We start from the raw sequence: 26,699 nt of genomic DNA, 5'->3' as shown, positions 1-26,699 counted from the left end.
ATGTAGAAAATTGTTTTAAAAAATAAGAAAAACCCATGAATGAGTAGGTGTGTCTAAACTTTTGACTGGTACTGTGTGGGTATACAGTGGGGCAAAAAAGTATTTAGTCAGCCACCAATTGTGCAAGTTCTCCCACTTAAAAAGATGAGAGAGGCCTGTAATTTTCATCATAGGTTACACTTCAACTATGACAGACAAAATGAGAAAAAAAATCCAGAAAATCACATTGTAGGATTTTTCATGAATTTATTTGCAAATTATGGTGGAAAATAAGTATTCGAACCAGGTACTGCAGTGACGCCTTTTGCACTGAGATGCAGTGTCTTAGACCACTGCGCCACTCAGGAGCCCTGAGTGTCATGACTGAAGTCACGTCTTGTATGCTGTATACTGCCTCCGTCAGGTCGCTCCTACCAGGTGGCGAATCGCATCTCTGCATGTCTGGCAGACATATCAGTGTGGATGACGGATCACCACCTCAAGCTGAACCTCGGCAAGACGGGGCTGCTCTTCCTCCCGGGGAAGGACTGCCCGTTCCATGATCTCGCCATCACGGTTGACAACTCCATTGTGTCCTCCTCCCAGAGCGCTAAGAACCTTGGCGTGATCCTGGACAACACCCTGTCGTTCTCAACTAACATCAAGGCGGTGGCCCGTTCCTGTAGGTTCATGCTCTACAACATCCGCAGAGTACGACCCTGCCTCACACAGGAAGCGGCGCAGGTCCTAATCCAGGCACTTGTCATCTCCCGTCTGGATTACTGCAACTCGCTGTTGGCTGGGCTCCCCTGCCTGTGCCATTAAACCCCTACAACTCATCCAGAACGCCTCAGCCCGTCTGGTGATCAACCTTCCCAAGTTCTCTCACGTCACTTTTCCCCCGCTCCTCCGCTCTCTCCACTGGCTTCCAGTTGAAGCTCGCATCCGCTGACAGCAAGACCATGGTGCTTGCCTGTACGGAGCTGTGAGGGGAACGGCACCTCAGTACCTCCAGGCTCTGATCAGGCCCTACACCCAAACAAGGGCACTGCGTTCATCCACCTCTGGCCTGCTCGCCTCCCTACCACTGAGGAAGTACAGTTCCCGCTCAGCCCAGTCAAAACTGTTCGCTGCTCTGGCCCCCAATGGTGGAACAAACTCCCTCACGACGCCAGGACAGCTGGAGTCAATCACCACCTTCCGGAGACACCTGAAACCCCACCTCTTTAAGGAATACCTAGGATAGGATAAAGTAATCCTTCTCACCCCCCTTAAAAGATTTAGATGCACTATTGTAAAGTGGCTGTTCCACTGGATGTCATAAGGTGAATGCACCAATTTGTAAGTCGCTCTGGATAAGAGCGTCTGCTAAATGACTTAAATGTAATGTAAATGTAAATTATAGTTGACATTGCACTCTTCGAACCCTCCAAACGGTGCGTAACATGATTATTCCAACTTGTAAAATTGTTTGAGGTGCAGCATAGTAGTGTCCATTTGTCAGGTTGTTTTTGCTAGCTAGCTTTGTTCAGTTTAAGGGATGCGAGGGACAAATTATGTAGACATCCAAGTATGCACAGCTTACCCCAGACATTGGCAGGAAATACCCACACAACATGTTTAGGCAATACACATGTGTAAAATATGAAATCGCTATTCCTGGGGTTTTGAGGTAGTTTTAGCATTTTTATTTTTTGTTTTTAAAATCCACTATGGGAAGAATGAATGGTGGAAAAAACGATTAGATCAGTTCAACTTTGAAATGGGTTCGTTTTCCACAGCCTTTCCAAAACACTGTGGACAAAGTGCCTCTACTTAAGCACACATCTCTACAGTTTGGTTTGCTACAAGTGCGGAAAAACGTCTCTGAATGTTTTCATAAACTGTACAGTGTTGGCCTCACAGAAATATAATGTAGAATATATTTCTATGGTTGGCCCATCTCCACATCAGCACTATCAGTGGGGACATTGGGCCAGCACAGCAGAGCAGACTAAGTCTTTATGTCACTACTGGGACAGTAGTACAGTGGACCATGCTATTACAGTCCACAGCAGAATCGTTGAGAAAAACCATTACTGTAGAACAAAAATAATTACTTAAAAAAAATATATATATATATATATTTGGGGGGGGGCTTTTCATAACAGCTTTTTTAAAATGAGATTGTCACAGGGTAAGCACTGCATACCGTGACTCTACATCATTGGATTCATTGCCATTCATACTTTCCAATCTGTGAACTTTCCTTTTACCATCTGCTGTGGACTGTAATAGCATGGTCTGCTGTACTACTGGCCCCACAGTGGAGGAGTCATGATACCCATAAAACCTTGCGGTCAAACAAGGAAATGATTCTAATCGTTTTTTTCCACCATTAATTTTCCCACAGGGGATTTTAGAAACAGTTAAAATAAGGGCTGTGTTTTGTGTAGGTTTACTCTGGTGTGACGTTTTGATAACCATGTCAATCTCTCTCAGACAAGGTGACTTTTATTAATATATTTGGCTCAATTTACTCTCAGATTCGAAAATGGTAATTAGCATTAAAGTAGACATCATGCAAGACGACAAATCCCTGCAAGCTCCTCAAAGTTGTCATCTGTAGCTGACACCTTTGCTAACGGATATTATGTACATTTTAAACTTGTCCAAAGCAGTTCAGAATTGTCAATTTATAGAAATGTAGCCAATTAATTAATTACTACATTTAGCCAACATTAGAAAGTTAATCCAGAGATTCTTACCTTTGCTTCGATTCAGCAGTCTCAACCAGATCATCATGACATTTGTAGTTCTTTATGATAGCCACATTGGTAGCTAATTAGCATTTCATTTGTTGGGGGTAAATACAGGCGAATATATTGATAAAAGTCACCTTGTTCGAGAGATTTACACGGCTATCAAAATGTCATGCCAGGGTAAGCCTTCACGAAACTCTCTCTCCCTTCATTCTCTGGTTGGGTAATCTTGTTACTGCTAATGCAGTGGATTGGATAACAGTATACTAAATGCATATACAGTATGTGTTGAAATATTATGTGTTATGTAAGATCAAGGGGGCTGAAGCTGTATGCATGTTAATCATCAACAACTATATATGATGTACTATGGAAATCTATGTAGTAATATAATAATAATAATAGATGTATTTTATATAGAGCTTTTCATTACACACAGATTCTCAGAGTCACTTAAAAAAAACTCAAACTAATTCAAGGCGATCTGGCAGATTCTTGGGTGATGGCTTCCACAGCCTCAGCTTCCACAGCTTCAGCTTCCACAGCTTCAGATGATTATAATGATGACATGGTTATGGAGTCTTCAGGATGAGTATTGCTGGTGTCACTCTAAAAATCAAAAACTCTGATTTATCTTCAGTCTCAATTTGCAATCTCCACTCACTCTCCGGGTTTTTCTTCTGCTTTTCAGTACTTCTATGATTACCAAGACTACTAGGCACTGTGCTCTTTCACATCTAATGATACATCCTATGACAGAGTTGACTTGATATATCACTCTTTACCGTCCTAGCCGTTAGCCTTAAGGACTAAGGCTTTGTTTTACGTAGCACCCTATTCCCTACATAATCCACTACTTTTGACCAGAACCATATCGGCCCAGGTAAAAGTAGTGCACTAATTGGGGAATAGGGTGCCATTTAGTCGTAGGAAGAACATCCAGGCTATTTTCTGCCTTCTATCTTTTTCTTCTGGAGATGGGAGTGGAGAGGAATCTAGTTCAACCGAAAATGATTTTCAGGCTGTGAAACTGTGAGTCATGTCTGAACAAAATATTGATTGTCTTAATCCTTCATGGAAATAGCTTGTTGTCTGGGTTCCTAAATTCCAGTTTACCTGAAAGCATTGACTGTTCCCTGTATCTGTCCATGATTGAACCTCTCTCTAATCTTTGACATAAGGCTAACACCAAATTACATGAACAAGGTTATGTAATGAATACTAGGGGTGCATCTCAATAGTCTTAACTGGCTTCGTCTGCTTGGCTCTGCAAATGTATAGTTGGCATCCACTATTCCGATTTCACCTAATTGGTGTTTTCAGATTAGTGGAGAGGAGAGGGAACCAATAGCCCCGGAAGAAATGCCTGCAGTTTTACGGGCGCCCAACCAATTGTGCTATTATGTGGGGGGTTTTCGCGTTATTTGTAACTTGTTTTGTACATAATGTTTCTGCAACTGTATCTTACGGCAAAAAAAGAGCTTCTGGATATCAGGACAGCGATCACTCACCTCAGATTAGACATATATTTTTTCTTCAACAAGCAGGAAGCACAGGACATTCTCCAAACACCCGACAGGGCCAACATCCCCGTTATTTGCAAGAGGAGGAGACGCAGGAATAGAGGACACAGAGCGGGATGAGGACCTCATGAGGACCCGCAGGAGGCGAGTGGGAAAGCTGCCGTTACCATCAATATTACTCGCCAACGTGCAATCATTGGACAATAAATTAGACGAGGTACGATCATGAATATCCTACCAACGGGACATAAAAACTGTAATATCCTATGTTTCACAGAATCGTGTCTGAATGACGACATGGATGTTCAGCTAGCGGGATATACGCTGCACCGGCAGGATAGAACAGCACACTCCAGTAAGATGAGGGGGAGCGGTCTGTGCATATTTGTAAACAACAGCTGGTGCACGAAATCTAAGGAAGTCTCTAGATTTTTCTCACCTGAAGTAGAGTATATTGTGATAAATTGCAGGCCACACTACTTGCCTAGAGAGCTTTCAGCTATCCTTTTCGTGGCTGTTTATTTACCACCATGGACAGATGGTGGCACTAAGACCGCACTCAGTCAGCTGTATAAGGAAATAAGCAAACAGGAAACCACTCACCCAGAGGCGACGCTCCTAGTGGCCGGAGACCTCAATGCAGGGACACAAATCGGTTCTACCAAATTTCTATAAACATGTTAAATGTGCAACCAGAGGGAAACAAATTCTAGATCACTTGTACTCCACACACAGAGACGCGTACAAAGCTCTCCCTCGCCTTCCATTTGGTAAATCCAACCACAACTCTATCCTCCTGATTCCTGCTTACAAGAAAAAAATTAAAGCAGGAAGCACCAGTGACTCGGTCAATAAAAGTGGTCAGATGAAGCAGATGCTAAACTACAGGACTGTTTTGCTATCACAGACTGGAACATGTTCCGGGACTCTTCCGATGGCATTGAGGAGTACACCACATCAGTCACTGGCTTTATCAATAAGTGCATCGAGGACATCGTCCCCACAGTGACTGTACAGGCATACCCCAACCAGAAGCGATGGATTACAGGCAACAGTCGCACTAAGCTAAATGGTAGAGCTGCCGCTTTCAAGGTGCGGAGCCGCCCGTCAGTCCAGAGGCGGAAGCTTACAAGAAATCCTGCTATGCCCTGCGACGAACAATCAAACAGGCAAAGCGTCAATACAGGGCTAAGATTGAATCATACTACACCGGCTCCGACGCTCGTCTTATGTGGCAGGGAATGCAAACTATTATAGACTACAAAGGGAAGCACAGCCGCGAGCTGCCCAGTGACACGAGCTTACCAGACAAGCTAATCACTTTTATGCTCGCTTCGAGGCAAGCAACACTGAGGCATGCATGAGAGCATCAGCTGTTCCGGACGACTGTGTGATCACGCTCTACGTAGCCGCCGTGAGTAAGACCTTTAAACAGGTCAACATACACAAGTCTGCGGGGCCAGATGGATTACCAGGACGTGTGCTCCGGGCATGTGCTGACAGACTGGCAGGTGTCTTCACTGACATTTTCAACATGTCCCTGATTGAGTCTGTAATACCAACATGTTTCAAGCAGACCTAAATGCCTAAATAACTACAGACCCGTAGCACTCACGTCCGTAGCCATGAAGTGCTTTGAAAGGCTGGTAATGGCTCACATCAACACCATTATCCCAGAAACCCTAGACCCACTCCAATTTGCATACCGCCCAAACAGATCCACGGATGATCCAATCTCTATTGCACTCCACACTACCCTTTCCCACATGGACAAAAGGAACACCTATGTGAGAATGCTATTCATTGACTAAAGCTCAGCGTTCAACACCATAGTACCCTCAAAGCTCATCACTAAGCTAAGGATCCTGGGACTAAACACCTCCCTCTGCAACTGGATCCTGGACTTCCTGACGAGCCGCCCGCAGCTGGTGAGGGTAGGTAGCAACACATTTGCCACGCTGATCCTCAACACGGGAGCCCCCCAGGGGTGTGTGCTCAGTCTCCTCTTTTACTCCCTGTTCACCCACAACTGCATGGCCAGGCACGACTCCAACACCATCATTAAGTTTGCAGACGACACAACAGTGGTAGGCCTGATCACCAACAACTACGAGACAGCCTATAGGGAGCAGGTCAGAGACCTGGCCGGGTGGTGCCAGAATAACAACCTATCCCTCAATGTAACCAAGACTAAGGAGATGATTGTGGACTACAGGAAAAGGGGGACCGAGCACACCCCCATTCTCATCGTCGGGGCTGTAGTGGAGCAGGTTGAGAGCTTCAAGTTCCTTGGTGTCCACATCACCAACAAATTAGAATGGTCCAAACACACCAAGACGGTTGTGAAGAGGGCACGACAAAGCCTATTCCCCCTCAGGAAACTAAAAAGATGTGTCCCGCCACACACCACCCACCACCCCCTCTTTTACGCTACTGCTACTCTCTGTTCATCATATATGCATAGCTCCTTTAATCATATCTACATGTACATACTACCTGAATCAGCCTGACTAACCAGTGTCTGTATGTGGCCTTCTACTTTTATAGCCTCGCTACTGTTATTTTTCACTCTCTTTTTACTGTTGTTTTATTCTGTAAAATCCTTTCTCTGTAATTAATATTGCCTGATTGAGCTAATCATGTAAATGTAATTAACTAGAAAGTCGGGGCACCACGAATAATATTTATAGAGCAGTTATCTTCCGAATAAACTCTTAAAGACCTAGTAATATTTTACATCAATAGCAGTCAATATTAATCTTCACCTTATTTCAGTCTCATCTGAAAGTTGTAAATTCTTGGTTATCTTCGCGAACCCTGGCAAACAAGTTGAATCAAAATTGGGTTTAATTACTTATTTACTAAATACCTAACTAATCACACAGAATTACAAATACACAGAATGAATCATACCTTGATTACAAATTATGTCATAAAGGAAAACGTCCCTGGCGGACGGAACAGATATGACAGCTGGTTACCCAAAGAAAATGTGGTTGGGTTTGAGTGAAAGAGCGGGAAGACTGAAGAACAAAGGGAGAAGCGATGTCTCTATCGTAAATAAGGGTCTTATGCATTCTAAATTACCGCCCATTTGTAAAAGGAAAATGCAATGCATATTTACTCTGAGGTTGGTGGTAGATGGAAGGCCGAGTTGCCCAAGAGTTCTTCCATCCTTTGAAGAGCGTCTCTGGTGGTAAATTGTACCCATTTTAGTAACGTCGTTGTGTGGTAGACGGTATACTCTGTCCTTGCCCAGTCCACGCTTGGCAGCTGGAGTGAATCAGAGTTCAAAGTTCATACCCCGTTGCCATGCTTATATGCTCATGCTATATTCTGGGTGATATTGTCGAAATTCATCATATTCGGCGTGTCGATCGTCCTCTTCACGTGGGAATTCATTGCTAATTTCGTTAGGTAGCTGAGGTTGGCTTTGCTCTGGAGGTGTCACCTGCCCTTCTAACGTCAAGGCCGTTGCCTTAATGTCCCCGGAACAGGAAGTTATATTGTCGTCAAGGCTTTATACATTTTAGAAGCTAAAATCACATTTAATCCCATCACAAATAATTTAATATTCAAACATTTAAATTGCACAACAATTCCATGTGAATCTGATAACTATAATGTGTAGACTTTACACTGTACCGTCTATGTCATCCTATCATTGATGAGAATGTCTCAGATGACAACCGAACTGACATCATATTCATTAATTAAGTACCAATGAATATGTTCAACTGGTTGGATTACCAAAATATGGTTCATTTCCCCCCACCTTCTGATGTTCCCAGAATCTCTAAGCATAACCAAGGAATTTTCAATATTCACATCAGTAGGGTAGAGAGAGGAAAAAAAGGGGGAGAGGTATTTATGACTGTCATAAACCTACCCCCAGGCCAGCGTCATGACAGTCTACACTTGTTGTATTTGGCGCATGTGACAAATAAACTTTGATTTGATTTGTGGACTATTGAAATTCATTTTAGGATGGATATTATAGGCTTTTGTTTTGATGGTTTCTTATAAGAATCCTTCATGGAAGCTGAGGAGCGAGAGAGAACTCTCAGGGCTACACTGGAGCTCCAGATGTTTGGAACACGGAAGCGATCAAATCTGGGCGCTACCCAGTACACATCTTGGAATCTTCTTTTGGCCTACATCCAGCCTTCAAGCAAAGGTTCTTATTTAAGAGATAAAACGAAACCCACCTGAGGTGATTTCCCTTTTGTGGATTTGGTAGGGGCAGGAGGTTTTACTGAACAGCTTACATGACAAGGAAAACCCCTGTCCCTAGGCATACGCAATGTAATGTAAAAGTAGTGCACTATAAATGGAATAGGGAGCCATTTGGAAAGCAATCATGGTTGTTGGAGATGTGTGTGAGGTTTTTTCCCTGTTGACCACTGGACTATACGGGCAGTAGAACACTAAAGTCGAGCCTCTCTAACAGAGATACACACAGCCCTCCAGCTAACAGCAGGACTCTCTACCCTGCCTTGACCTCTCTACAGATGGAGGAGTGAACAATTAGAGGAGAGAAAGGGAAGGCAATGAAGAGAAGGATAGGGAAAAGAGAGAGTAGAAAGGGGAGAGAGGGAAGAGAGAAGGGGAGAAGGAAGAGTGAGAGGGAGAGAGAAGGAATAGGGAAGAGAGGATGGAGGACTGGCATGAACAGTGTGAAGCACAGGAGAGCGGAAGAGACTTGTGATGTTGCTGGAAAACAGCTCACGGTAACGAAGAGTGCTAGCTGTGCTACTAGAGATTCTGGGTTCGAGTCCAGGCTTTTATTTGTATTTCTTTTTTTTTAAAAGACGAATTGACAGCAGTAGCAATACAAGGATATAACATCTATAGAAGAGACAGCAATGCTTATGGGGGAGGTGTTGCTGTATACAGTGCATTTGGAAAGTATTCAGACCCCTTGACTTTTTCCACATTTTGTTAAGTTAGAGCCTTATTAAAAAATGGATTAAATGTTTTTTCCCCTTATCACACAATAACCCATAATGACTAAGCAGAAACTGGTTATGGGTTTGACGCTACAAGCTTGGCACAATTATTTGGGGAGTTTCTCCCATTCTTCTCTGCAGATCCTCTCAAGCTCTGTCTGGTTGAATGGGGAGCATTGCTGCACAGCTATATTCAGGTCTCTCCAGAGATGTTAGATTTAGTTAAGTCCGGACTCTGACTTGTCCCGAAGTCACTCCTGCGTTGTCTTGGCTGTGTGCTTAGGGTCGTTATCCTGTTGGAAAGGTGAACCTTCGGCACAGTCTGAGGTCCTGAGCGCTCTGGAGCAGATTTTCATCAAGGATCTCTCTGTACTTTGCTCCGTTCATGTTTACATCAATTCTGACTAGTCTCCCAGTCCCCGCCGCTGAAAAACATCCCCACAGCATGATGCTGCCACCACCATGCTTTACTGTAGGGATGGTGCCAAGTTTCCTCCAGACGTGACGCTTGGCATTCAGGCCAAATAGTTAAATTTTAGTTTAATCAGACTAGAGAATCTTGTTTCTCATGGTCTGATAGTCCTTTAGGTTCCTTTTGGCAAACTCGAAGCGGGCTGTCATGTGCCTTTTACTGAGGAGTGGCTTCCGTCTGGTCACTCTACCATAAAGGCCTAATTGATGGAGTGCTGCACAGAGGGTTGTCCTTCTGGAAGGTTCTCCCATCTCCACAGAGGAACACTAGAGCTCTGTTATTGACCATCAGATTCTTGGTCAACTCCCTGACCAAGGCCCTTCTCCCCCGATTGCTCAGTTTGGCTCTGGAGAGACCTGAAAATAGCTGTGCAACTATGCTCCCCATTCAACCTGACAGAGCTTGAGAGGATCTGCAGAGAAGAATGGGAGAAACTCCCCAAATGCAGGTGTGCCAAGCTTGTAGCATCATACCCAAAGACTCTAGGCTGTAATTGCTGCCAAAGGTGCTTCAGCAAAGTACTGAGTAAAGGATCTGAATACTTATGTAAATGAGATATTTCCCTTTTTGTTTCTTCTTTTTTTTTGCAAAAATGTATCAAAAACTGTTTTTATCTATTTTAGAATACGGCTGTAAGTAACAAAATGTGGAAAAGTCAAGGGATCTATGTACTTTCCGAATGCACTGTAAGTGTGTTGTATCCATCAATCCAAAGAGAGGAATAAGCAGGAGATTGACAGGCTGCCGTTCTGCTCTGTGGACAACAATTCCCATTGTTAGGTCAGAGACACAAGCATCTCGTCATTATATCCAGTATCTCTGATGAAAGGCATCAGATTGACACAACACTGATCTAAGGTCAGGTTTAGCATTGTTCATCCCAATAGTTATGGTTGCGGCTTGAGTTGTTTTAGGTCACGAGGGTAAGAGCAACACAGGTATGTATTGATAATAGAACATGTCATGTCAACACCTAAATTATTTACTGCCTGTGCAATAGAGTTCATGATCCAAGTGTTGTGAATGTTTCCATTACCTTTTTCATATTTCTGAACTTCCAGACTTTGAACTACTGTAGTCAGAGCTATAACTTTCACTGTAGACGTACTACTGTAATAGCAACAGGCACCAGAGGAAAAATTACAGTATACTTAGCCACATATATTTGTTTCTCCACTCCCTTCATCACCATCTTTGATTGACATTTTAGGCTTTTGATTTTCAGGCACTCAAAATGCAAATGGACATTTCACTCAATCTGTGGTGCTGTGAGATGTACTGGTTTTAAATGCAAATGTGATTCTGCTGTTGACCATATCTCGGGGTGCCAAATGAGTCTGGACTCCATGGGGAGGAACAGGCGAGAGCAAGGGGAGGCAGTTTTCATTACTACACCATTCATCCATCACAGCAGGGGGACAGGAAGTGTGTGGGAGGGGAGGGGAGGGCAGGGGAGTGTGTGTGTGTGGGTGGGTGGGTGGGTGGGTAGGTGTACCCTGCGGTGATTGTAAACTATGACGTAAACCCACAGCCAGATGAAGCTGTAAGAAGTTTGCACGGCATATTGTATGTGCACCGGGCTGTGTGTGTATACATGAGTGAGCAAGACATCTGTTGGAGGAGTAGTGATACTAAACGACCTCTCTGTCTACTGGCATAGATGAGGTACTTCTCTAACCCTGGCCTGCCAGATACCCTTCTGAGATCCACACACGTACGTATGTCTGTATGTTGTGACATTATGTACATTTATGTGATGAGTAACATCCCCTGTGGTCATTCTGGAGGTTCTCACACACCTCATGTTACGCTCCCAGAGATCTGGTGAGAAAGCAGAACATCCCTTATAAGGGGAAAGTAAAGCATTCAAACTGATTGTGCGTTCCATGCTTACCATACGTGCACGACACAGTTAGCTACTGCACTTATGCTCTCATCCAAAGCTCCGTTGTCCATTTGCTGTTTTGTCTCAGAACTGTGGTCAAAAGTAATACACTATATAGGGAATAGGAATCCTGTGCACTCCATGACCAGACTCAATTAGTGAACAGCCTGGACCACAGTCAACATTCCCTGGGCACAGCACACACATAGACAGGCGCAAGTATGCATGCACACACACACACTTTTCCTGCTCCTCTCTCCAGTTGGCCAGTTTTTCATGAATGGACAACAACTCTCCCTCTGTTTTTGTTTTTAACATTTTCAACCAATTATAGCATTAGGAACAGTTCATTGTTAATGATAACGATGTAGAAGGATTTTGTTTTCGTGTATCTTACAGTGATGTCCTACTTTTCACCAGGGAAACCAGGTATTGATTCAGTAAGGAGCATTTTCTGAAATTTGAGGCATTCAGTGGAAAAGGTCGTTCCAGTTGATTTGAATCACTTTTTGACCACGTTTTGGACCTGAATGCTAAAACATTCAGGGGAAAGAGGAGCTCAAAGTTGACCCAATTTGCATACCCCACCATACCACAAGACATCCATGTCTTCCTCACTGGAAAATATAAACAGTTTAATTTTATATAATATAAAAGCTCAATTTTTTTTTTTTTTACCTTTAACGTCAATTATCAATATTGACGCACATATTATAGGTTTAACTCTAATTTACATCATCTGAGGTGTATGTGTTGTGCCCGCCATTTGTTGAGACACAGCATACTCTTGAATATAGGGTGTGTGTCATTTCAATCATATCAATAGCATTCATAGAATGGACCTATCCCTTCAGCCCCCCGCAGTTTAGATGGTACCTCATTGAAATTGGATTGACATTTTAACTTCCAATTACTACCACAAAAATGGCCGGCAGTTCACCCACCGACGAATGTCAACTTAAATGGTGTAATGTCTGTTGTTTTATCTATATTTCTCTGATTCCAATAGGTTTCCTATGGAATATTGACAGTGTCATTGAAAACAACTGATATATTATATCAACCTCAACTGTTTATCTTTTCCAGTGATGAAGACATTGATGTGTCATGGTATGGTGGGTGTGCAAAAGGGGTCAACTATGAGCACATTTATATCTGGAATGTTTTGGCGTTCAGGTCCAAAAAGTCAGTCTGACCACCTCTACCATGGGAAAATATGTATGGAAAGTTTAGTTCAAATCAAAAGGATTGCGGTCAAAAAGTGATTGAAATCAAATGGAACGACCCGATATGTACCCATCGATTCTTGACAAATATAACTTATAAATGCATCCTAGTTCATCTGTCGTACCCCATCAGAAACACAAATATACGTTTGTTTTACTCCAATGTTTGTAAACAAAGTAAATGTAAACAAACACTGTATGACCTCAACTTGGTTAAAACTATCATTTTGATATCCTTGCAGCCATAGCTTTGCCTATGAATTTGAGAGTGGTTACAATTCTCCAGCACCATCCCTCAGCTTTTTACCCAAACAATAACGGTGGGGCTGTTTGTTATTGTTTCAACTGCGGATTTCCCCTTTAAAAAGCACTGACCCTACAGTGTGAACAGTAGCAGTGAACAGTAGCTACAGCCCTGTTGCTTTCTGATGCCCTTGAATCCTTGTATCACCCCAGTGTGTACGTGTGTTTATGTGTGTGTTTGAGTGTGCGGGTGCGTGTGCAAAGTATCCTTATCAGGAGCTGCAGTGTTCTTCCTGTCTCTCTGTCACAATCAGAGGAGGGCCATCATCTGGTGTCCACTGGCTGACCGGGCCTATTTCATGCCTCTGCAGTAGAATTGCAATATGGTCAAAAGTTACAGTAATAGTCATTGAAGTCCATAAAGTTATATTATCACTTTGTAAAAGTTAGAAGAGAGAGATTTAAGAGTTCTTTCCCTACAAACCTTTTAGCCGCGGCAACACCAACTAGCATAGCCTCCTAGAGAAATGAAAATGCATGTAAAAGGACCCATGAGCACCAACATGTGAAGTTCATAGTGCAACACACACACACTCCAGGCAGAGGTTTAATTATGTGACTTTGTGATCCCGTAATGCATTTAAGCAACCACAGAGGCACTCAGGTCTCTCTGCCAGGGACCATACTGTCTCACTAGTGCAGAAACGTTGTCTACTGCCATCAGAAAACTGTGATATTTCTCACTTCTTTAACACCCTGATACACTGTCCAGACATGATCTTATTTATCTTATTTAGAGATTATTACAGGCCTCAGGTGTTGATTTAAACTAAGATAAATTCAAAGATTATAAGCAGTAAATGCTGTAGGTGATTTGTTGTTGTGAGTAGATTGTAACGGAGGCTGAGTTGGTTGTTGGCCAATGACTGTCCTCACTCTGTCACCGTGGATGAAGTCTGGTGGTGTGTGCATCAAATCAATCAAATGTTATTTGTCACATGCTTCTCAAACAACAGATAGGTGTAGACCAGGTATTCCCAAACTGGGGTACGTGCAATGCCGTTGGGGGGTACGCCAAATAAAAATCTTCACATTTAAAGAATAGATTTTTTTTTAAATGTTTTTTTTCTTCTTCACATTTTTCAACAGTTCATTTATCATTTCCAACTATACATTTGGGTGAGGTTGTTTTCTTGCCTGAGTAGCCTCGTTTCATGGCCAAAATATGTGGACACCAAAGGAACTTGAAGCTCTCAACTTGCTCCACTCTACAGCCACTCTACAGCCCTGTCGATGAGAATGGGGGTGTGCTCGGTCCTCCTTTAATCTGTAGTCCACAATCATCTCCTTTGATTGTGGACTAACCTCTCCCTCACATTGAGGGAGAGGTTGTTGTCCTGGCACCACACAGCCAGTTATCTGACCTCCTCCCTATAGGCTGTCTCATCGTTGTCGGTGATCAGTCGTACCACTGTTGTGTCATCAGCAGACTTAATGATGGTGTTGGAGTCGTGCCTGGCCATGCAGTCATGAGTGAACCGGGAGTACAGGAGGGGACTGAGCATGCACCCCTGAGGGGCCCCCTATGTTGAGGATCAGCGTGGCGGATGTGTTGTTACCTACCCTCACCACCTGGGGGCGGCCCGTCAGGAAGTTCAGGATCCACTTACCGAGGGAAGTATTTAGTCCCAGCATCCTTAACTTAGTGATAAGCTTTTAGGGCACTATGCTGTTGAACACTGAGCTGTAGTCGATGAATAGCATTCTCACATAGGGTGTTTCTTTTGTCCATGTGGGAAAGGGCAGTTTGGAGTGCAATAGAGATTGCATCATCTGTGGGTCTGTTTGGGCGGTATGCAAATTGGAGTGGGTCTAGGGTTTCTGGGATAATGGTGTTAATGTTGGCCATGACCAGCCTTTCGAAGCACTTCATGGCTACAGACATGAGTGCTACGGGTCGGTGGTCATTTAGGCAGGTTACCTTAGTGTTCTTGGGCACAGCGACTATGGTGGTCTGCTTGACACATGTTGATATTACAGACTTAGGCAGGGAGAATTTGAAAATGTCAGTGAAGACACTTGCCAGTTGGTCAGCGCATGCTTGCAGTACAAGTCCTGGTAATCCATCTGGCCCTGTGGCCTTGTGAATGTTGACCTGTTTAAAGGTCTTACTCACATTGGCTTTGGAGAGCCTGATCACACAGTCGTCCAATTGTGCGCCACCCCATGGGTCTCCCGGTCGCGGATTCAGCTGCGACAGAGCCTGGATCTCTAGTGGCACAGTGCCGTACTACTCAATATTAGGGAGGTGTGTGTACTTGTACCTTCACGGCTGATACAGTATACAGTATACTCCCTCCCTCTCTCCTGTACCCCCCACCCCACCCATCTCTCCAGTATGCTTTAATAGAACTGTTGGGTAAAGGAATGCTGTGTAGCCCAGGCAGCCGATGTACACCGCTGTGGTCAGTATGTATGAGTGTATATTTGAAAATGAACTGAAATGACTATTACAGGGTAATTTCACACCCCACAGGAGATCTGATGTCTTCTTTACTCTATAGAGATTTGTGTGTGGAACCTCTCTCTCCTCTCTCACTCCTGTCTCAACAGTTCTCCCTTTCTCTCTCTCTCCCCTCCTCCTCACTCTCCTATTCTTTCCCTCGATCTCCCTCCTCTCCTTTCTCTCTCTACCGCTTTCTACCTTTCTCCCTCCCTCTCATCCTCTCTTACACTATGCCTTTTTTCACTATGCTAAATTCTCCTTCTCGTCCCTCTCTACTTGTCTATCACACTTTTTCTCTCTGTCTTTTTTCTTTCTTCTCTCCACAACTTTTTCTTTTCAATCTCCTTTCTACTTTGCCTGCTGCTTTCCATCTACTCTGTACCTGCCTTATAGTCCACCTGAATGCAGGTTGCCATTAGAACATGATGTTCCCATAGGTAATATATATGCCTACACAGTGCATGCCTTTGCATAATAGGCTAGCCATGCCGATTTTGCACCCATGAATAAATGGAAAGCTTTACTGAAGCAATATCAATGCCAGCGAGCTGAAGTAATCTAAATGTATAATTCTACACAAAATTACAGTTACAAGTTCTGTATAATTCTACACACAATTACACTACAATATAAAGTGGTATTGCTGGTGAGCTGAAGCAATATGAATGTTTGATTCGACACAAACTTATAGTTACAAAGTTCTGTATTATTTCTGCACTGTTTGTACACCAGTGGAACCAACGTTCTGCTGGTTTTCTTTTCTACCTGGAAGTCTACAATGAATCAATTCATGTTACCAATGGTTCAACATGAACTGATCACTGATCACTCAGTCCCTGATCAGAAGGGACAATAACGTTGTAAAATTTATCGCTTGAAATATACATTTTTTCACAATGTGAAATAATTCAAGAGACCATATGAACATGAAGGCCAATTTACTCTCATGCATGTGTAGTATGTGTCAGATTCTAATCAAACCTATTAATTAGGGAATAATTTGTCTCTCTCCTCATTGACAACAATACAATCAAATCATAGTCTAGCCTGCTTAATTGACTTTGGGCACGTAACAGGAATTGATTGTATGTTGTGTCTCTTGGTTTTTAAACCTCTCTGGTATGATGACGAATGAGGCGTCAGGTAAACATAATAGCAGTATTGTCCTGTCAGTCACAGAGACCTGTCAGTATAATGAAAGGCTATAATTAGCACAGTGAACCGCATATCACAGTAATCTCATGTTATGCTGCTATTTGCCTCCCCACTCTTATCAAACTCATTAGTCAATGGACCTGCACTCAAGTCAGCCTAATATCACAGTCTGCTTAGCGTTTGGTGGATGCCTACACAACCATGAGCATGCACACGGACAAATACGCAAGCATGCATAAACGAACACTCACGCACTCAAACACGCACACACATGCATACACAACGCAATATTTAATGAGAATTTATAAAGGCAATTCCACTGCGCTGAGATTAAAATGTTTAACTTAAAATGAATGCCAAACAAAGTATACAACACTATGCACAAGGACTACTTTTAACAATTTATACTGAACATTTTACAAAAACAGAACTGTGCAGATGCAAAGTTTGGTAACAGAATTTCTGTAAAATGTCCCTGTTTTTTGTGACCACGTTTTTCCAAAACTCTGTTAAATATCTGCTGAATTATGATTCAAACAATGTCTGCAGAAAGAATGTGATGTCAGCTTTGACATGACACCTTGAGTTTGAAAAAATATTATTTGGTTATTGAATTACAGTAACTGAAGTAGATTTACACCCTGTAACAGATTTGCGGTCAAGGAATTTTATCATGGGTTTCGATCTGTAGAACTTTTTGAGGATCTGAGGACCCATGCCAAATATTTTCAGTCTCCCAAGGGGGAATAGATTTTGACGTGCCCTCTTCACGACTGTCTTGGTGTGCTTGGACCATGTTAGTTTGTTGGTGATGTGGACACCAAGGAGCTTGAAGCTCTCAACCTGCTCCACTCTAGCCCGGTTGATGAGAATGGGGGCGTGCTCGGTCCTCTTTTTCCTGTAGTCCACAATCATCTATCTACTTTGTCTTACTCACGTTGAGGTAGAGGTTGTTGTCCTGGCACCACACGGCTAGGTCTCTGACCTCCTCCCTATAGGCTGTCTTGACGTCGTCTTTGATCAGGCCTACCACTGTTGTGTCATCGGCAAACTTAATGATGGTGTTGAATTTGTGCCTGGCCATGCAGTCATGAGTGAACAAGGAGTACAGGAGGGGACTGAGCACGCACCCCTGAGGGGCCCCCTATGTTGAGGATCAGCGTGGCGGATGTGTTGTTACCTACCCTCACCACCTGTGGGCGGCCCGTCAGGAAGTTCAGGATCCAGTTACCGAGGGAGGTATTTAGTCCCAGGATCCTTAACTTAGTGATAAGCTTTGAGGGCACTATGGTGTTGAACACTGAGCTGTAGTCGATGAATAGCATTCTCACATAGGGTGTTTCTTTTGTCCATGTGGGAAAGGGCAGTGTGGAGTGCAATAGAGATTGCATCATCTGTGGATCTGTTTGGGCGGTATGCAAATTGAAGTGGGTCTAGGGTTTCTGGGATAATGGTGTTAATGTTGGCCATGACCAGCCTTTCGAAGCACTTCATGGCTACAGACATGAGTGCTACGGGTCGGTGGTCATTTAGGCAGGTTACCTTAGTGTTCTTGGGCACAGCGACTATGGTGGTCTGCTTGACACATGTTGATATTACAGACTTAGACAGGGAGAATTTGAAAATGTCAGTGAAGACACTTGCCAGTTGGTCAGCGCATGCTTGCAGTACAAGTCCTGGTAATCCATCTGGCCCTGCGGCCTTGTGAATGTTGACCTGTTTAAAGTTCTTACTCACATTGGCTTTGGAGAGCCTGATCACACAGTCGTCCAATTGTGCGCCACCCCATGGGTCTCCCGGTCACGGATTCAGCTGCGACAGAGCCACGATCTCTAGTGGCACAGTGCCGTACTACTCAATATTAGGGAGGTGTGTGTACTTGTACCTTCACGGCTGATACAGTATACTCCCTCCCTCTCTCCTGTACCCCCCACCCCACCCATCTCTCCAGTATGCTTTAATAGAACTGTTGGGTAAAGGAATGCTGTGCAGCCCAGGCAGCCTATGTACACCGCTGTGGTCAGTATGTATGAGTGTATATTTGAAAATGAACTGAAATGACTATTACAGGGTAATTTCACACCCCACAGGAGATCTGATGTCTTCTTTACTCTATAGAGATTCGTGTGTGGAACCTCTCTCTCCTCTCTCACTCCTGTCTCAACAGTTCTCCCTTTCTCTCTCTCTGCACATTGGAGTGGGTCTAGGTTTTCTGGGACAATGGTGTTGATGTGAGCCATGACCAGCTTTTCGAAGCACTTCATGGCTACAGAAGTGAGTGGTCATTTAGGCAGGTTACCTTAGTGTTCTTGGGCACAGGGACTATGGTGATCTGCTTGCTTGAAACATGTTGGTATTACAGACTCAGACAGGGAGAGGTTGAAAATGTCATTGAAGATACTTGCCAGTTGGTCAGCGCATGCTCGCAGTATACGTCCTGGTAATCTGTCTGGCCCTGCGGCCTTGTGAACGTTGACCTGTTTAACGGTCTTTCTCACATCGTCTGCAGAGCCTGATCACACAGTCTTCCAGAATACCTGGTGCTCTCATGCATGTTTTAGTGTTATTTGCCTCGAAGCGAGCATATAATTAGTTTGTCTGGTAGGCTCATGTCACTGGGCAGCTCTCGGCTGTGCTTCCCTTTGTAGTCTGTAATGGTTTGCAAGCCCTGCCACATCCGACGAGCATCAGAGCCGGTGTAGTGCGATTCTATCTTAGTCCTGTATTGACGCTTTGCCTGATTGATGTTTCGTTTGTGGGCATAGCCGGATTTCTTATAAGCTTCCGGGTTAGAGTCCTCTCCTTGAAAGCGACAGCTCTAGCCTTTAGCTCAGTGCTGATGTTGCCTGTAATCCATGGCTTCTGGTTGGGGTATGTACGTACGGTCACTGTGGGGACGACGTCATCGATGCACTTATTGATGAAGCCAATGACTGATGTGGTGTACCCCCCAATGCCATCGGAGGAATCCAGCAAAACTGTCCTGTAGCTTATCATCTGCTTCATCTGACCTCTTTTTTTTTATTGTGGTCAGATGAGAAAAATAGTACAGACTGACATAGAGCCATTCTGATAAAACTGTATATGATTGTCAGTAATGCCCAGCGAGCACTGTAGTCGTGTGTTTTATGGGCTGTTGTGCTGTTTCAGTTAATCTCTCTGTGGCGTGATGACTGCTGGTCAAAGTCCATGAGCAGAGCAGTAAGGGCCTTTTAGGGCTGGGTTTACCCGCCCAAAGCCGATTAGCAGTGTTGCTCAGTGAAAGTGAAAGCACTTCTTAGCTCTTTGTCCTTTGACCTGGCCCTGACCCCTGGAACACACACAGTACACACACATACTCGTGCACATGCACACAACAGGAGATTGGTGGCACCTTAACTGTGGAGGACGGGCTCATAGTAATGGCTGGAATGGACTCAATGGAATGGTGTCGAACTCTTCAAACACCTGGTTTTCCATGTATTTGATACCATTCCATTAACTCCATTCCAGCCATTATATTTATTGAACCTTTACTTAACTAGGCAAGTCAGTTAAGAACAAACTATTATTTACAATGACGGCCTACCATAAGGCAAAAAGCATTTTGGTAGGACAAAACAGACATCACGACAAGAGAGCCACCACAACATCACACTACACATAGCCTTGTGGTTAGAATGTTGGGCCAGTAACAGAAAGGTTGCTAGATCAAATCCCCGAGCTGACAAGGTGAAAATATGTCGTTCTGCCCCTGAGCAAGGCAGTTAACCCACTGTTCCCTTTCTGATTCAGAGTGGTTGGGTTAAATGCGGAAGACACATTTCAGTTGAATACATTGTTGGACAACTGACTAGGTATCCCCCCTTTCTCTTACATAAAGAGAAACCTTAGACAGCAACACAACATGGCAACAGCACAACATGGTAGCAGATCAAAACATGGTACAAACGTTATTCGGCACAGACAGCAGCACAAAGTGCAAGAATGTAGCGACAACAAAATATTACGTGAAGTGTCAGTAAGAGTGTCCAAGATTGAGTCTTTGAATTTTTTTGAGGTCTTTTTTGCAGCTCATTCCAGTCCCTAGCTGCAGCAAACTGAAAAGAGGAGTGACCCAGTGATGTGTGTGCTTTGGTGACCTGTAACAAACTGATTGGCAGAACGGGTGTTGTATGTGGAGGATAAGGGCTGCAGTAGGTATCTCAGATAGGGGGGAGTGAGGACAAAGCTGTCCTTCCCTCAGCAGCCTCTTGTGGTACTCACACACTACAGCTGTGGCCTGACCTATTCTGATTGGCTCATGGTTAAGCTCCCTGTGAGTCTCCAGAGACGTGGGAGATTTTCTCTGAGTGTGTGTGTGCGTGCGTGCGCGTGTGCGCTAAACATAGATACACTCTATGTCCTAAGCTAACCTAAATGTGAACATAGAAACACAGTGTCATGCCTGCTGGTTGATGCCAAATTGACCATGTCATGTGGAACGTGTGTTGTGTAAAGCTGTCGCCACGAAGGCTGGTGACATTGATGCCGCTGTACTCAACTCTGATTGGCTATTGTTTTTTGTTTGTTAGCTCCACCACCCTCAGTTGATTGATTTAATGTCATGACAAAGCCTGCAGTTTTTTCGTCTTCTGTTTCTTCAGTCAGGAGTTAGCCAAGAATCAAATCAGACAGACAGCCTGGTGTCCACCAGCAACTGATCATCAACTTGATACAATAATAATATATACCTGTATACAAAAATAAGATAATGCTTGTATTTATACGATAAAACAGACAGACTTTTATAGTCTATTGCCAAAAAACTGATTTAGCCTCTCAGCTCCTCTAAATATCTGGGAGTATGAGCATGTTTTCTCTCATATCTCTCATCATAGTCTTTTCCACTCAATAGATATCAGTGTGTAGCACTTCTCCTCTTCTCTCCTCCTCTTTCTTTCCCCCTCTCTTCTCCTCTTTCTCTCCCCTTCTCACCCTTTCTCACCCCTTCTCCCTCTCCTTTTCTTGTTCCGTCTGTACCTATCTCCTTCTTTCTCCCTCCATCCCTACCTCTCGCTCTAATATCATTTATATTTGTTATTGATTTTTTAAAATCTTAACTCTGCATTGTTGGAAAAGGACCCTTGAGTAAAGCATTTCAAGTCTACACTTGTCGTTTATGAAGCATGTGACAAATATAATTAGATTTGTTCTCTCTAACATCTTTACAGTTCTACTCAGTGTGGTGCTAAATGAATTGCATCCAGGTGTAAACAGTAACACTAATATAATTGACACCCATCGGGGCTCTAGATCTAGATTTGCTCTTGGATCCAGCTGTGAAGATGTCTCTAATAAATTAACCTCTGTCAACTGAACTCCCTCTGACTTCAAATCAAATTTTATTTGTCACATGCGCTGAAAATTCTAACACAATGAATAAAATAACATTTATCATGTTTAGATTAAATTATATCAAATATATTCACATCACCAAATAATTGATTAAAACACACTTGATGGTCTACAGTAGCCTCAACAGCACTCTGTAGGGTAGCACTATGGTGTAGCCGGAAGACAGCTAGTTTCTGTCCTCCTCTGGGTACATTGACTTCAGTACAAAACCTAGGAGGCTCATGGTTCTCACCCCCTTCCATAGACTTAAAGAGTAATCATGACAACTTCCGGAGGACGTCTTCCAACCTATCAGAGCTCTTGCAGCATGAACTGACATGTTGTCCACCCAATCAATATCATGCTATGTGTTGCTGCCATGCTATGTTGTTGTATTCGGTCTCTCTTTATGTAGTGTTGTCTCTCTTGCCGTGATGTGTGTTTTATCCTATATTTTAATTGTATTTTTAATCCCGGCCCCTGTCCCCAAAGGAGGACTTTTGCCTTTGGTAGGCTGTCATTGTAAATACGAATTTGTTCTTAACTGACTTGCCTAGTTAAATAAATGTTTTTTAAAGAATCAGATAATTAATCTAGTACTGAAAGCATAAACTACAGCTAGCTAGCATTGTAGTGCATAAAATGTGGTGGGTAGTTGACTCAGAGAGAGAGAGAGAGAGGCAATAGTTGAACAGATTTCAACAAATTAATTTCTTCCAAAATCCAGGGAGTGAGTGAAGGAGGGAAGGAGATTTTGTTGTATTTTTTTCTCATTTAGCTAGCTAATGCAGCTAGCTAGTTTAGCCTACTCAAAAACCCGGCTCAAACAGAGACTGATGCTATGTTAACTGGCTATGGCTATGCAACACTGAAAATCTTCCAAGTCAAATTAGTGTTTGGTTTTATAAATGTATTGCCACTGGGGCCTGTCAGTGTAACTGCTAAACTGCTTGCTGAATGTACACCACACTGTATGATTGTAGCGGGTTAACTAAGGTGTTAGTTCTAGTAGCTATGTTGACTAGGATGCTAATATGGTGACAACGATGTGTAGCGGTTAGCAGTTATGATATGAAGGTTTGGCTTGGAAAGTTTTTTTTCTAGATCAGCTAGATGCAGGTAAGAGTGTGCAAGGTGGTATTGAATGTGCCAATGTCTGTCACCTTGATTACTCAAATTTCTCTTGACCTGTCCACCTATATTTAAAACTTTTGTTCATATGCTAGGTTGTAGCATCTTCATGATGGGTATAGTGAAAATGTTTGTATCATGTATCCATCTATCTTCAGAGCTCGTGCTGCTAGGCGACCTAAACTGGAACATGCTTAACACCCCACCCATCCTACAATCTAAGCTTGATGCCCTCAATCTCACACAAATTATCAATGAACCTACCAGGTACCTCCCCAAAGCCTTAAACATGGGCACCCTCATAGATATCATCCTAACCAACTTGCCCTCTAAATACACCTCTGCTGTTTTCAACCAAGATCTCAGCGATCACTGCCTCATTGCCTGCATCTGTAATGGGTCAGCGGTCAAACGACCTCCACTCATTACTGTCAAAAGCTCCCTGAAACACTTCAGCAAGCAGGCCTTTCTAATCGACCTGGCCGGGGTATCCTGGAAGGATATTGATGCCTGGTTTTTTTTTTTAAATGCCTTCCTAACCATCTTAAATAAGCATGCCCCATTCAAGAAATGTAGAACCAGGAACAGATATAGCCCTTGGTTCTCCCCAGACCTGACTGCCCTTAACCAACACAAAAACATCCTATGGCGTTCTGCATTAGCATCGAACAGCCCCCGTGATATGCAGCTGTTCAGGGAAGCTAGAAACCATTATACACAGGCAGTTAGAAAAGCCAAGGCTAGCTTTTTCAAGCAGAAATTTGCTTCCTGCAACACTAACTCAAAAAAGTTCTGGGACACTGTAAAGTCCATGGAGAATAAGAACACCTCCTCCCAGCTGCCCACTGCACTGAAGATAGGAAACACTATCACCACTGATAAATCCACTATAATTGAGAATTTCAATAAGCATTTTTCTACGGCTGGCCATGCTTTCCACCTGGCTACTCCTACCCCGGTCAACAGTACTGCACCCCCCACAGCAACTCGCCCAGGCCTTCCCCATTTCTCCTCCTCCCAAATCCAGTCAGCTGATGTTCTGAAAGAGCTGCAAAATCTGGACCCCTACAAATCAGCCGGGCTAGACAATCTGGACCCTTTCTTTCTAAAAATGATCTGCCGAAATTGTTGCCACCCCTATTACTAGCCTGTTCAACCTCTCTTTCGTGTCGTCTGAGATTCCCAAAGATTGGAATGCAGCTGCGGTCATCCCCCTCTTCAAAGGGGGGGACACTCTTGAAAGCCAAGTCAACAAACAGATTACTGACCATTTCAAATCTAACCATACCTTCTCTGCTATGCAATCTGGTTTCAGAGCTGGTCATGGGTGTACCTCAGCCACGCTCAAGGTCCTAAACGATATCTTAACCACCATCGATAAGAAACATTACTGTGCAGCCGTATTCATTGATCTGGCCAAGACTTTCGACTCTGTCAATCACCACATCCTCATCGGCAGACTCGACAGCCTTGGTTTCTCAAATGATTGCCTCGCCTGGTTCACCAACTACTTATCTGATAGAGTTCAGTGTGTCAAATCGGAGGGTCTGCTGTCCGGACCTCTGGCAGTCTCTATGGGGGTGCCACAGGGTTCAATTCTTGGACCGACTCTCTTCTCTGTATACATCAATGATGTCGCTCTTGCTGCTGGTGAGTCTCTGATCCACCTCTACGCAGACGACACCATTCTGTATACTTCTGGCCCTTCTTTGGACACTGTGTTAACAACCCTCCAGGCAAGCTTCAATGCCATACAACTCTCCTTCCGTGGCCTCCAATTGCTCTTAAATACAAGTAAAACTAAATGCATGCTCTTCAACCGATCGCTGCCTATACCTGCCCGCCTGTCCAACGGCTCTGACTTAGAATATGTGGACAACTACAAATACCTAGGTGTCTGGTTAGACTGTAAACTCTCCTTCCAGACCCACATCAAACATCTCCAATCCAAAGTTAAATCTAGAATTGGCTTCCTATTTCGCAACAAAGCATCCTTCACTCATGCTGCCAAACCTTGTAAAACTGACCATCCTACCAATCCTCGACTTCGGCGATGTCATTTACAAAATAGCCTCCAATACCCTACTCAACAAATTGGATGCAGTCTATCACAGTGCAATCCGTTTTGTCACCAAAGCCCCATATACCACCCACCATTGCGACCTGTACGCTCTCGTTGGCTGGCCCTCGCTTCATACTCGTCGCCAAACCCACTGGCTCCATGTCATCTACAAGACCCTGCTAGGTAAAGTCCCCCCTTATCTCAGCTCGCTGGTCACCATAGCATCACCCACCTGTAGCACGCACTCCAGCAGGTATATCTCTCTGGTCACCCCCAGAACCAATTCTTTCTTTGGCGGCCTCTCCTTCCAGTTCTCTGCTGCCAATGACTGGAACGAACTACAAAAACACTGGAAACACTTATCTCCCTCACTAGCTTTAAGCACCAACTGTCAGAGCAGCTCACAGATTACTGCACCTGTACATAGCCCACCTATAATTTAGCCCAAACACCATCTCTTTCCCTACTGTATTATTATTATTTTTTTTTTTTTTTTTTTGCTCCATTGCACCCCATTATTTTTATTTCTACTTTGCACATTCTTCCACTGCAAAACTACCATTCCAGTGTTTTACTTGCTATATTGTATTTACTTTGCCACCATGGCCTTTTTTTGCCTTTACCTCCCTTATCTCACCTCATTTGCTCACATCGTATATAGACTTGTTTCTACTGTATTATTGACTGTATGTTTGTTTTACTCCATGTGTAACTCTGTGTCGTTGTATGTGTCGAACTGCTTTGCTTTATCTTGGTCAGGTCGCAATTGTAAATGAGAACTTGTTCTCAACGTGCCTACCTGGTTAAATAAAGGTGAAATATATATATATTTTAAATGTAGCCGCCTAAACCTATCGCTCTTACATTGAGATGGATGAATGGAATACTTATTTTCTACCATAATTTGTAAATAAATTCATTAAAAATCCTACAATTTAAATTTCTGGATATTTTTTCTCATTTTGTCTGTCATAGTTGAAGTGTACCTATGATGAAAATTACAGGCCTCTCTCATCTTTTTAAGTGGGAGAACTTGCACAATTTGTGGCTGACTAAATACTTTTTTGCCCCACTGTATAGTCTTGTGAGTGTGCGTAGAGTTAGTGCAAATGGGAGGGCCAGGAAGTAAGGTCATCTCTGATTGGTGGAGGGAGGTGAACCTGTGTTTTCTCATCTAAATGGGACAAGCCTCCACTTGAGGCTCTTTGTTTGTGTGTGTGTGTGTGTGTGTGTGTGTGTGTGTGTGTGTGTGTGTGTGTGTCAATCGAGCTTGTAGCCAAGCGACAGGCTGAGTGAGGTTAGGGGTAGGCACTGGTTAAGCTGAGTGAGCAGAGGGAATATTTAACATTTTATTTAGCTAGGCAAGTCGGTTAAGAACAAATTCTTATTTACAATGACAGCCTACACCAGACGACGCTGGGCCAATTGTGCGCCGCCCTATGGGACTCCCAATCACGGCCGGTTGTGATACA

At 43.6% G+C, this 26,699-nt stretch overlaps 1 protein-coding gene across 5 annotated transcripts in view; it reads left to right on the top strand.

Moving 5' to 3' along the window:
- LOC115113092 (E3 ubiquitin-protein ligase MARCHF8-like) overlaps window positions 1-26,699 on the top strand; it is a 136,211-nt gene that overhangs the window by 61,626 nt on the left and 47,886 nt on the right. The window lies entirely within an intron of this gene.

The sequence above is a fragment of the Oncorhynchus nerka genome, linkage group LG28, assembly GCF_034236695.1.
Source record: "Oncorhynchus nerka isolate Pitt River linkage group LG28, Oner_Uvic_2.0, whole genome shotgun sequence".
Taxonomy (NCBI): domain Eukaryota; kingdom Metazoa; phylum Chordata; class Actinopteri; order Salmoniformes; family Salmonidae; genus Oncorhynchus; species Oncorhynchus nerka.
The sequence above is the reverse complement of the archived record's forward strand: the minus strand, read 5'-3'. Positions and strand labels throughout refer to the sequence as shown.